The sequence below is a fragment of the Arachis ipaensis genome, chromosome B6, assembly GCF_059453495.1.
Source record: "Arachis ipaensis isolate K30076 ecotype BB chromosome B6, ASM5945349v1, whole genome shotgun sequence".
Lineage (NCBI taxonomy): Eukaryota > Viridiplantae > Streptophyta > Magnoliopsida > Fabales > Fabaceae > Arachis > Arachis ipaensis.
In genome coordinates this window covers 96,886,372-96,900,032 of record NC_142441.1, presented here as the reverse complement: position 1 = coordinate 96,900,032, position 13,661 = coordinate 96,886,372, and the positions used below count along the sequence as shown (strand labels likewise).

Here is a 13,661-nt window from a genome sequence, read left to right as displayed (position 1 = left end):
TCGTTAGTGGCATAAACGTTGCCACTAACGTTGCCTCTAAGTCCTTCGCACACATTATTGAGACTTAACATTTCTAATAACTTTGAAAATCCCCCTTTGTTCCCACGTTAGAGCCCACGTTAACTTAGTTAACGTGGCTCTTTAACGTGGGCTTGCCATCCTTCGAGAACGTTAGTGACACTCAACATTGTCACTAACGTTCCAAGGTGCCCCTATGTCTCACGTTAGAGTCCACGTTAACTAGGTTAACGTGGCTTCTAACGTGGCCATGCTTAGCCATCCCCAACGTTAGTGACAATATTGAGTGTCACTAATGTTGGCCATTCTTTCACTCATCAACGTTAGCTTCCACGTTAACTAAGTTAACGTGGCTCCTTGGGGGGTTGTGTGGTTGCTTCCAACGTTAGTGACAATGTTGGGTGTCACTAACGTTGTCGACCATGCTTGTTTCTTACGTTAGCTCCCACGTTAACCAAGTTAATGTGGGAGTTAACGTGGTATGTTTCTCCTTAGGCCAACGTTAGTGACAATGTTGAATGTCACTAACGTTGGCGTTTCTCCCCCTTTCTAACGTTAGAGGCCACGTTAACTAAGTTAACGTGGACTCTAACGTGGTCACTTATGAGCATTTGCCAACGTTAGTGACAATGTTAAGTGTCACTAACGTTGGCTCAACTTCCCTTCTCCACGTTAGAGTTCACGTTAACTTAGTTAACGTGACTCTTAACGTGATTGATGACATGTCACCATGTCATGTTTTTCTATGCTTTTTCCTTTGTTTTCAATAGGTTTTATGCACTTTCTTGAGCCATAAGCAAGCCAATTGGGTAGATTTTCATGTTTCCTTTGATTTAATCCACCATGTGTGAATTCATGCTATTTCATGAGGTTTTATGCTATAATTGTCACATATTATGAAAGAATGAATATCTCATGATTTTAAGCATAGCTTTGATGTGTTTGGTTGATTAATGATAGGTGAAGAAAGCTTGGAGAAAGGTTGAAGCAAGAAGGAATAGCTAGGAGTAAAGAGAAGACAATGGAATAAGTGAAATTGAACCAGGAAGCAAAAAGTTGGACCTAAAGTTAGCCTCAAACTTTTGCACAAACTTTTGGTTGAAAAGTTAGCCCCAACGTTAGCCCCCTAACTTTGAGGCTAACGTTGGCATGAAGAAAACTTCCCTGGGCACCAAAAGTTTGCGCGAACGTTAGCCCCCTAACTTTGAGGCTAACGTTGGCATGAAGAAAACCTCCCTGGGCACCAAAAGTTTGCGCCAACGTTAGCACCCTAACTTGATGGCTAACGTTGGCACATGAAAATCACAAGGGGAGGAGCAAAAGTTTGCGCCAACGTTAGCCCCCTAACTTTGAGGCTAACGTTGGCGCCACAAGTGCACAAGGTAAGGCCAACGTTAGGGCCAAAGTTAGACCCCTAACATTGGCACCAACGTTGGCGCCACACACCACAACAGCTTGAAGGGGGTATACTTCCAACAAGAATAACTTGAGCTACAGAGCTCCAAATGAGGTGATTCAAGAAGCATTGGAAAGTAGGAATCAAGAGCTTTCCAAGCATATATGGCACTGCATGGTGAACACTAAAACTGAGGGAGAAAACTGCCCCACAATGTGCATAAACGAACATGGTGGCAACCTGCAGTGAGGCCAACTGACCTCTGCACCTTCAACGGAGTATAACTCGAGCTGTAGAGCTCCAATGGATGCGCTTCCAACGGCAATGGAAAGTAGACATTCAGGGCTTTCCAACAATGTATAATAGTATGGGGTGGACAATACTTTTGAGCCTCCAGAACTGGCGTTTTCGCCAACGTTTGAGGCAAACTTTACCTCAAACGCTGCACACCAAAGCCAGCGACCATGCCCTCTTCAAATGATCATAACTTGAGTTGTAGATGTCCAATTGAAGTGATTCCAAGTGGGTTAGAAAGCTGACATTCAGAGCTTTCTAACCATATATAATAGTCTATATTGGGCATAAAATTGGCAACATGACAAGAGGACAAAGTTGGCGCCATAAATGTGCATAAGGGAGGCCAACGTTGGAGCAAAAGTTAGACCCCTAACTTTTGCCCCAACGTGGATAGCAGCAAATTTTGTGGGCTGATATGAAAAGTTAGACCAAAAGTTAGACCCTAACTTTTGCTCTAACTTTTGCACCAACTTTTGCAAACTCAACCCGGTTCAATTCGGTTCCTCCTCAAACTCCAAGAGCAATCAACCAAGGCCTCTTTCAACCCAATTCCACCAAGAGCAAAGGCCCATGATCATCACTCAAAGGCACAAGAAATAGATAAAATAGGAATTTCATTTAGTTATAATTTGTTTTTAATTTCATTTTCATTTCCATTTTGTAAAGCCTATATAAGGCATCATTTTCATATTTGTGAGGAGGCGAGCTCCACTAGGGAGCATTAGGAATACAGAGCTCTCTCTTTGATTTTCTTTCTTTGAATTTGAATCTTGGATTGAGGGGAGAAGGAATTCTATTTCCCTCTCGGTCTAAGATTTCTCTTGTTCTTCTTCTTCTGCAATTTTAATTTCTCCTCTACTACAAGTTCCTTTGCTGCAAGTTTACAATTGAATTTACATTGAGTTTGATTTTGATCTTTGGTTCTCATTGCTTTCTGTACTCAGTAAATTCAATTTATTTTCAAGCAATTTAATTCTCCTGCAAGTGCTCTGCATTTTACATTTTCTGTTCATGATCTGATTTACTTTTCTTGCAAGTTTAATTTTCTCTAAGCTTTGATCTATTGCTCTCTTTAATTTCCAGCACCCACTCCCCTTTACATTTAATGCAATTTACATTTCCTGCAATTTAAGATTCTTGCAATTTACATTTCTTGCTCTTTAAGTTTCAATGCAATTTACTTTCTGCACTTTATAATTCCTACAAATTTTTACCTTCTGTTGCTCAACTTCACACAATTCACTCAATATTAGCTTGACTAAACTAATCACCCACTAAAGTTGCTTGATCCATCAATCCCTGTGGGATCGACCTCACTCCTGTGAGTTATTATTACTTGATACGACCCGGTGCACTTGCCGGTTAGATTTATGTGTTTTAGGAGAAATTCATTTCTCCAACAAAATACTTATCAAGTTTTTGGCGCCGTTGCCGGGGATTGATTAGATCAACAATGATTAAGTGGGTGAGAAGTCTAGATTAAGCATTTTCTTTGTTTTTGTTCTTTGCTCTAAGTTGAAACCAAGGTGTTTGAGTTATTGCCTCACTAAGAAATTCATCTCTGAGATATGAATTTCAATTCTCCTTGGTGTTGTGTTTTACAAAATTCAAATGGAGTTCAACTCATCTTATGATCAAACAAATTTTATGGGATATTACCCATAATCACCAATCTCTAATGGTGGCTGGGAATATCACCAAGAGAATACACATTCTGAGCACTCCAATTCATGGAGATTTGCTTCAGAACCACAAGATGAGAAAGAAAATTATATGGGATATTTCCCTCCACCACAAAATGATGCAAGTCATGATTCTAATGGTGGCTGGGAAGGGAATTCTAGTGCTCCATATGATAATCATCCAAAGATATCATCACTTGATCATACTTCAACCGAAAGCCCCTTTCAAAACTCATCACCCACACAAACTTCCATGAACCACTCAAAGCTTTCAGAGCTTGAGTCCAAGATTGAAAAATATGCGAAAGAAGCACAAATATTCGAGAAAAGGCAAGAAGCTCTATTCAAAAATATGAATGGAGAAATATAGAAAATAAGGAGGAGCTTAGAACCACTGAGCAAGAAAAATGAAGGCCAATTGATGGATATGAAGGAGAAAGTGGAAGAGCAAGATAAGGAGGCCACTGCATCAAGTGAACTTTCAATAAAGAATGAGGAAGTTGAACCTGAAACTGCACTTGAGACGACAATAGAACATGAAGACTCACAACTCTCACAAACCTCCCTGGACCAAAACGACTCAACACTTGAATACATGATTGAAAGGTATGACGAGGAGATGAAGAAATGTTGGGAAGATCAACAAACCTCCCCCATGATAGAGCTATTAAAACAAATGTTGGGTGCAAAGAAAGGAGTGGAGGAGCATGAAAGTGAGGAAGTCATTCCAGAGAATTCACACACAAGTGAAGCAGAAAATCACATGAAGGAAGGGCTCGTGGAACCACCAATACAAGAGGCCCTTAATGAAGAAATCACTCCAATAATCACACAGCAACCATGTCTTGACATCCAAGAAGTGAAGGCAATTGACAAAAGCACCAAGAAGAGGATTGTGACCAAGATACCAAGGACAACATTCATGAGAAGGTCAACTGCAAACAATCCTCCCCCTGATCCAGCAAGCAAGATCAATCAAGCCAATTTCACAAGGGAGCTTGTTGAAAGAAGACCAAGACAGGGGACAATAACTGAAACTTCTCCCCTCTTGGAGTCATTCCTCTTAACAAACTGGAAGAAGAGGAAGAAAGTAATCAACATGTCAACAGTAGGTACAAATTCTCTTCTCTGCTTTGCTTTTGTTCTTTGTTTTGTTTCAAATTCAATAAATTGGCATATGGTTACATTCTAAGTTTGGTGTTGCCTTGCAACAAATTGTTTTCAATCTTTTTGGATGATTGCATCAAATCAAAAATGAAAGCGACACACCAAGATTCTAAGTTTGGTGTGCCACCTATTTTTCTATGCAAATCATTCAGCAACACCACTTGTCTGCATAACCATAATGTCTTTGCAGTGTTAATTTTCTTTTGGTTTGATATTTTGTTATTCTGTTTACTTTAGTTAATTCTTTGTTTTTAATGCTTTCATTTTAGTCTGCTTATTTGCTGTGTTTATTAATACATCACCAAGAGAGCTTTATTAATGATAGATTCTTGGCTTAGTGATCGTATTTAATAAAGAACAGTTTCATTTGCTTGGTTTTAATTCAAATAAATGGACATAGGATTGCATTTTAAGTTTGGTGTTGCTATGCAACAAAATTTGCTTCAAATCTTTACTGGATACTTGCATTGATTCCAAGTGAAAGTGTCACACTAAGTTTGGTGTGCCACTTATTCTTTATGCAAAGTATTATGCTCACCTTCTTAAGCTTGCAATCACAATGTCTCTGTCTCTTGTGCCTTGATTATTATCTTTAATTTTGCTTGCTTGAAACACATGTACTACTAACATTTCTTGTGTAAGACATTCATGATCCATCTTAGCCCCATAGCCACGGTTCTAATAGTTGCTTGAGGATGAGCAAGCATTCTGAGTTTGGTATGGGAAGGAGGAGAAAGGGAGGAAAATGACAACAATAGAGAAGATGAACTACAAGGTTGTAAAGTTCCTTTTCCTCTCATTTATTTCAAGCACTATAAACTGCATGATTGTCTTTATCTTTTCTGTTTACATGTGTGTATGAATAAAGCATAGCTTGAATCTTGATTGGTAACATGTTGCTGTGGCATTATGACTACCAACTTGAGTTTTGTGAATTCAAAAGCAGTAAAGTATCATGATCATAAACAAACAAGGCATTAAAGAAGATTTTAGCATGTGCATAAAAGTATTGGGAAGCTAGTATGTTTGATTGTTGCTTAATTGCATTGGATTTTATTTAATTGAAGTTTTCATCTAGGACATTTTGTGAAATCTTTTGAAAATCATGAAAACCTTGAAGAAGCAAATACAATTAAAGCAAGAAAAGAAAAAGGGAAAGAATGAGAAAGCTGAAGGCTCTGAGTACCAATGGCAATTTATTTGCTAAGTACTTGTGGTGTTTATGTATCAAGCCAAATGCTTGGAAACAAAACACTTAGAAGTCAAGGCTAGGCTCAAAGTGCAAAAGCACTCCCTCAAAGCTCAAGGCTCTGAGCATCAATGATTAGAGAGTTAAGAAAAGAAAAGAAAAATGAGCTTAATGAAGTCCTCTAATCAAATGCTTGTGGTGCTTATGTATCAAGTGGTAATACTTGAAAACAAAGCATTTAGAAGTCGTAGCTTTGTTATCAACTCATGGGGCAAAGCACCCAAAAGGAGAAGCTAAATAAGAAAATCAAAAGCTTGTTTCAAGGAAGAAATATAAGAAAAAGGTTTCATAAATTGAGCTAGATGAAAGCATCAATCATTTATATTTCTTTTGTGATTGTAGCATGCTTAGAAAACTAGCTCACCATGAACATTGAGTTGCTATTCTTCTTGCCTTGGATTGTCAATCTTTATTGCATGATTCTTTTCTTGCTTGGGGACAAGCAAGGTTTAAGTTTGGTGTTGTGATGACATGTCACCATGTCATGTTTTTCTATGCTTTTTCCTTTGTTTTCAATAGGTTTTATGCACTTTCTTGAGCCATAAGCAAGCCAATTGGGTAGATTTTCATGTTTCCTTTGATTTAATCAACCATGTGTGAATTCATGCTATTTCATGAGGTTTTATGCTATAATTGTCACATATTATGAAAGAATGAATATCTCATGATTTTAAGCATAGCTTTGATGTGTTTGGTTGATTAATGATAGGTGAAGAAAGCTTGGAGAAAGGTTGAAGCAAGAAGGAATAGCTAGGAGTAAAGAGAAGACAATGGAATAAGTGAAATTGAACCAGGAAGCAAAAAGTTGGACCTAAAGTTAGCCTCAAACTTTTGCACAAACTTTTGGTTGAAAAGTTAGCCCCAACGTTAGCCCCCTAACTTTGAGGCTAACGTTGGCATGAAGAAAACTTCCCTGGGCACCAAAAGTTTGCGCCAACGTTAGCCCCCTAACTTTGAGGCTAACGTTGGCACGAAGAAAACCTCCCTGGGCACCAAAAGTTTGCGCCAACGTTAGCCCCCTAACTTGGTGGCTAACGTTGGCACATGAAAATCACAAGGGGAGGAGTAAAAGTTTGCGCCAACGTTAGCCCCCTAACTTTGAGGCTAACGTTGGCGCCACAAGTGCACAAGGTAAGGCCAACGTTAGGGCCAAAGTTAGACCCCTAACGTTGGCACCAACGTTGGCGCCACACACCACAACAGCTTGAAGGGGTATACTTCCAACAAGAATAACTTGAGCTACAGAGCTCCAAATGAGGTGATTCAAGAAGCATTGGAAAGTAGGAATCAAGAGCTTTCCAAGCATATATGGCACTGTATGGTGGACACTAAAACTGAGGGAGAAAACAGCCCCGCAATGTGCATAAACGAACATGGTGGCAACCTGCAGTGAGGCCAACTGACCTCTGCACCTTCAACGGAGTATAACTCGAGCTGTAGAGCTCCAATGGATGCGCTTCCAACGGTAATGGAAAGTAGACATTCAGGACTTTCCAACAATATATAATAGTATGGGGTGGACAATACGTTTGAGCCTTCAGAACTGGCGTTTTCTCCAACGTTTGAGGCAAACTTTACCTCAAACGCTGCACACCAAAGCCAGCGACCATGCCCTCTTCAAATGATCATAACTTGAGTTGTAGATGTCCAATTGAAGTGATTCCAAGTGGGTTAGAAGGCTGACATTCAGAGCTTTCCAACCATATATAATAGTCTATATTGGGCATAAAATTGGCAACATGACAAGAGGACAAAGTTGGCGCCATAAATGTGCATAAGGGAGGCCAACGTTGGAGCAAAAGTTAGACCCCTAACTTTTGCCCCAACGTGGATAGCAGCAAATTTTGTGGGCTGATATGAAAAGTTAGACCAAAAGTTAGACCCTAACTTTTGCTCTAACTTTTGCACCAACTTTTGCAAACTCAACCCAGTTCAATTCGGTTCCTCCTCAAACTCCAAGAGCAATCAACCAAGGCCTCTTTCAACCCAATTCCACCAAGAGCAAAGGCCCATGATCATCACTCAAAGGCACAAGAAATAGATAAAATAGGAATTTCATTTAATTGTAATTTATTTTTAATTTCATTTTTATTTCCATTTTGTAAAGCCTATATAAGGCATCATTTTCATATTTGTGAGGAGGCGAGCTCCACTAGGGAGCATTAGGAATACAGAGCTCTCTCTTTGATTTTCTTTCTTTGAATTTGAATCTTGGATTGAGGGGAGAAGGAATTCTGTTTCCCTCTCGGTCTAAGATTTCTCTTGTTCTTCTTCTTCTGCAATTTTAATTTCTCCTCTACTACAAGTTCCTTTGCTGCAAGTTTACAATTGAATTTACATTGAGTTTGATTTTGATCTTTGGTTCTCATTGCTTTCTGTTCTCAGTAAATTCAATTTATTTTCAAGCAATTTAATTCTCCTGCAAGTGCTCTGCATTTTACATTTTCTGTTCATGATCTGATTTACTTTTCTTGCAAGTTTAATTTTCTCTAAGCTTTGATCTATTGCTCTCTTTAATTTCCAGCACCCACTCCCCTTTACATTTAATGTAATTTACATTTCCTGCAATTTAAGATTCTTGCAATTTGCATTTCTTGCTCTTTAAGTTTCAATGCAATTTACTTTCTGCACTTTATAATTCCTGCAAATTTTTACCTTCTGTTGCTCAACTTCACACAATTCACTCAATATTAGCTTGACTAAACTAATCACCCACTAAAGTTGCTTGATCCATCAATCCCTGTGGGATCGACCTCACTCCCGTGAGTTATTATTACTTGATGCGACCCGGTGCACTTGCCGGTTAGATTTGTGTGTTTTGGGAGAAATTCATTTCTCCAACAAAATACTCATCAGTGATCAATGATGGCTTTGAGAGCGTTATTGGCAATCACTTTTCTCATTAACTTTGCAAGTTACCTCCCATTCCTTGCTTCCTTTGGTCCTGAAATCAAGCAATAGAGCGCATCAAAGTTCTAGTCTAAGTCATGGGCAATGCAACATACAATTTGTCACTAAACTTATGCAAAATCCTCATGAAATAATGTAAAATGCACAATGTATGCTTGAATCAAGATGTAAGTGAATATCTACCCAAAACTAGCTTATTTCCTAAGGAAATGCATGAAACTAACCTAAAAACAGTAAAGAAAAGGTCAGTGAAACTGGCCAAGATGCCCTGGCATCACAACACCAAACTTAAAGCTTGGTTGTCCCTAAGCAAGTACTGGAACAAGAGAATGATGAATGGAATGCCAAGAGCAATGAGTCATTCTTGTGGAAGTCATATCACTGATTTTATGGTGGTTTCATTCATAGCAACTTAGGTTCATTCCTGGATTTCAGACCTTTATCATGTCCTAAAACACTCACTTTGCTTACATTCCATGAGACTTTTATTCATTGATCCCTTTATTGTCATTTCAGAGCTTATTGGTGTTCTTAGGCTAAGTGCTCTGTAAGGGGGCAACTTTTTAAGATAAGCTTTCAGCCAACACTCCCGAACCAGTTGGTTCAAGGTGCTAGGTGTTGAAGCACCCCTAAGGACTTACTTGCTCAAGTCTCTCCCCCATACATACACGCCACAGGCACATAGTTCATTTATTTTCCTTCTTGAGACCTTGGTGTCCAGCACCTCTTTGGGTTACTAAATGCTCTGTGGTGAGGGTTACTCTTGATAATGGACTTTCAGCTGATAATCCCGGGTTAGTTAACCCAAGTCACCAAGTGATAAAGCACCCCTAAGAGCTTATTCATCCAAGTAGATCCCTCACACAGGAACACCACAGACACATATCTTAAGATCAAAACCATTGGTGCCTAGCCTTATTGCTTACTCTTTTTCTTTTGTTTTTCCACTTTCATTATTATTTTCTCTTTCTCTTATTAGGAGTTCATGAACCTTGATTTCTCCTCCCTTCAGTATACAGTGCACCATTGTGGCTCTCTTGACATTCACCTCCGAGTTGTTTTTAGCTGGGAGAATAGACCTTCTCACTAGCTCAAACCACCCCTTGGCTTCAGGAGTGAGATCTGTTCTCTTGATGAACTTTGGTTTATTTCCCGCACCCCTTTCCCAGTCAGCTCCTGGTACACAAATATCTTGCAGAATCTGGTCATAATTGGGGTTGTCCAATCTTCAGTGATAGCTTTCTTCTTCAAACTGTATAGACCGTAGCTTCAATGCCCTCATGACACTCATGGGACCAAAGTCCACCATCTTTCCTCTCACAAAGCTTGTGTAAGACTCATCCTTCTTATCATATCGAACTGCATTTGCATAAAATTCTCTTATGAGGTTTGCATTCACCTTAATGACCGGGTCAGTGAGGAGCTCCCATCTTCTCCTTTCTATCTTCTCTGTGATTTCGGGGCACTCAGTCTTTTTAACTTGAAATCCCAGCTCATAAATGATTTCCTTATCAACCATCCACCCGTATTGCAATGCATGATGCAAGCTTCTAAATCTCTTTTCATCATATGGGTGTTCTTCCATGGGTTCTTTTCCCTTCCTTCTTTTAGAACCCGAAGACGCCATGAATGATAGTTAATATATGAAGGTGGCAAAGTTGTGGAGATTTTTGGTTGTTCAGGGTTTTATTGCAATGAAGAGAGTGAGGTGGAAAAAAGGTTTTTAATGGGTTAGGGCGTGTCTTGTACCGAAATGGAGAGTGGTGAAGATTGGGTAATGACAATGAAGGTGTGTACGGAACAAGGGTCATTTATATAGAGAAGTTGTGAGAGAATGGAGGGTGTGGATTGATTGAGTGGTTACTTGATGGACGGTTGGGGTGATGCATGGATAAAAGACAAGGATCATCACTTTATGAATGAGATTGCTCGGTCTTTTAGGGGTTCCATTTTTCCAATGTTGCATGGCAACATTTTCCAATGTATTCCCTTTTTAGAACAAGTGTGTAGCCCTTCCTTTTGTGGTGTTCGATCCTTCTTTGTTTAGTTGTCCAATCCATCCCTTTTTATGCTTCTTTTCTTTTTTTCCTATAAAGATTTAAAATAAGGAAATTAATATCATAAAAATCAAACTCTACGGCTAGAATAATAAAGAGAAGAAAAAGAGTTTGTTTATTTATGAATTTTAACTAACTAACTACTTGTGTATCCTTATGCATTTTGGTGGCACCATGGGGTGACACCAAACTTAGTTTGAAGCAATGTGATGAAAAGTTTTGTTCAAAGCTCCAAGAGTTCTGCTTTGAACACCAAACTTGTTCTTCACTATATACTGCATGATAAAGATGTCACCAAGTGTTTGTCAAGTTTGGGTTGAAATTCATAAACATTGATTTATTCATTATTTTAAAAACATATAAAACATGGGTTGCCTCCCATGAAGCGCTTCTTTAGCGTCACTAGCTTGACGTTTTTCCCTTATCAGGGTGGTTGGTAGTGCTTAAAGTCCTCCCCTCTTGCTGTGGACTTATATCCATTGGTTGGATCAATGATTTCTACATATTCCAGGGAAAGAACTCTGTTGATAGTGAAGACCTTAGGTAACTGAGATGGTACAGTGGGGAGATTAGGGGGAATATCTGGAAAGTAAGCTGAGATAACTCTATCCCCTGGAGAGAAGTCTTTCGTAGGGATTTTCTTGTTCCTCCACCTCCTTGGTACCTTCTTCTTTGTTTCTTTTGAAGTTTCCTTCCCCTTGGTGACCTCTTTTTCTAAAGGAGTTGTGATGCTGTCTTCACCTGCCTCTAGAGGTTTAGGTTCCTCCAACTTTTCCTTGAGCTGTGGCAATTGTTGTTTTCCTTGTTTATCAATTAAGGGGATCTCAGAATGAACTGGCTGTGCTTCAATGCTTGTCTCCTCCTTCAGTGTCTCATGATCATTTGTGCTTAGTTTCTTGTCCTCTTGATCTGTTTCTTGTGAGAGTTTGAAAACATTGAATCTGAGTCGTTCATCATGGATTCTCAATATTAGCTCCCCTTTCTCTACATCGATAAGTGCTCTGGCCGTAGCTAGGAATGGTCTTCCCAATATGATTGTGTGAGTGTGACTCTCTTCCATATCCAGGATGACAAAGTCTGTTGGGAGAAAGTATTTCCCAACCTTTAGCAACACATTTTCCACCACTCCTATTGCTTGCTTTTGAGTTTTGTCAGCCAGTCTGATGATTACATCTGTGGGCATTATCTCATTGATCTGCAGCCTCTTCACCAGGGATAAGGGCAGTAAGTTGATGCTGGCCCCCAAATCACATAGTGCTCTATCGAACATAGTTTCACCTATGGCACAAGGGATGTGAAAACTCCCTGGGTCTCTTCTTTTTGTAGGCAACTCAGGTTGAATAAGGGCACTACATCCCTTGTTCATCACTATAGTCTGGCCTCCTTTGAGTGAGCTTTTTCTGGGAAGAAGTTCCTTCATATATTTGATGAATGCAGGTATTTGTTGAATTGCCTTGATGAATGGTATGTTTACATGCAGGGATGCAAACAAGTCTAGGAACCTTGAGTATATTCTCTTTCCCACAGCACCATTGAGCAGTTGAGGGAAGGGTGCATAGAGCTTCAGCAGCTCTTGTTATGAGATTTCTGGTTCTTGGTGATCTCTATCCCCCTCCTTTGTTAAGTTGTCTTCAGGTTGTTCGAAAAGTTTGCCTTGCTTGTCTTCAGTCTCTTGATCACTTGTAGTGACCATTTTGCAATCTTCCCATCTTACTTTCTTTGCTTCTCCTTTGGGATTTTTCTCCGTGTTACTTGGGAAGCTATCAGTAGGTTTGGGAATCTTCTCAGCTAAATATCCCACCTGGAATTCCAGCTTCCTAATGGTCTCTCCCTGGTTCTTGATATTGGCTCGCACCTCCTCTTTGAACACCTTATTTTCTTGAATCTCTTGGCATATTCCTTCAAGTAAGGCTTCAATCTTAAAGATCTTTTCATCAATTGATGAGTGATTCGGAGCAGATGTGCTGTTTTGGTTTTGATAAGCGTGTGGAGAAGTGTTGTTGTGGGGGTGTTGAGATGTCCTCTGCGTGAATTGCTGGTGAGCTGCATTGTTGTTGGAGTTGTAACGTCTCTGGTCTTGGTTTTGATCTTGCTCACTTCCCCACCCAAAGTTTGGGTGGTTTCTCCACCCAGGGTTGTAGGTCTTGGAGTATGGATCATAGTTTTTCCTTGGTGAATTCCCAATGTAGTTGGCTTGCTCCTGACTACCCTCTGCTTCTTCATTCACTCCTTCTTGGGTTGTTGATGAAGTTGAGATTGCTGCTACTTGGTTCCTCTCCATCTTCTTGGTGAGGTCAGCCAGCTGCTGGGTAATGAGCTTGTTTTGGGCCAACAGAGCATCTACATTGTTCAGCTCCATTACTCCTCTTGTGTTCCCTCTTTCGGAAGCATAGAAGTAGTCGTTCTCTGCTACTGTTTCAATAACATCTATGGCTTCCTTAATAGTCTTCTTCTTGTTCAAAGATCCTCCGGATGAATGGTCTACGGCCTTCTTTGACTCATAAGAGAGCCCTTCATAGAAAATGTGCAGCTGCACCCATTCGTTGAACATATCTGGTGGGCACCTCCTTGTTAGGTCTTTAAACCTCTCCCATGCTTCATATAGAGTCTCACCATCTTGTTGCCTGAAAGTTTGGACCTCAACTCTCAGCCTATTGATTCGTTGAGGAGGGTAAAATCTTGCTAAGAATTTGTTCACCACGTCTTCCTAAGTTGTCAAGCTTTCCCTTGGAAAAGATTCCAGCCACTTGGCTGCTTTGTCCCTAAGTGAGAATGGAAATAAGAGCAGTCTATAAGCGTCAGGATGAACACCATTAAACTTCACTATGTCACATATTCTCAGGAAAGTGGTCAAATGTTGATTGGGGTCTTCTTGAACACCTCCT

General features: G+C 39.9%; 1 non-coding gene across 1 annotated transcript; it reads left to right on the top strand.

The window, feature by feature from the left end:
- The first annotated feature begins 13,322 nt into the window (after nt 1-13,322).
- Nucleotides 13,323-13,429, top strand: LOC148561884 (small nucleolar RNA R71). Its single transcript, XR_015887777.1, has one exon. It is a non-coding gene; the product is annotated as a small nucleolar RNA R71 (small nucleolar RNA).
- The last annotated feature ends 232 nt before the right edge of the window (nt 13,430-13,661 follow it).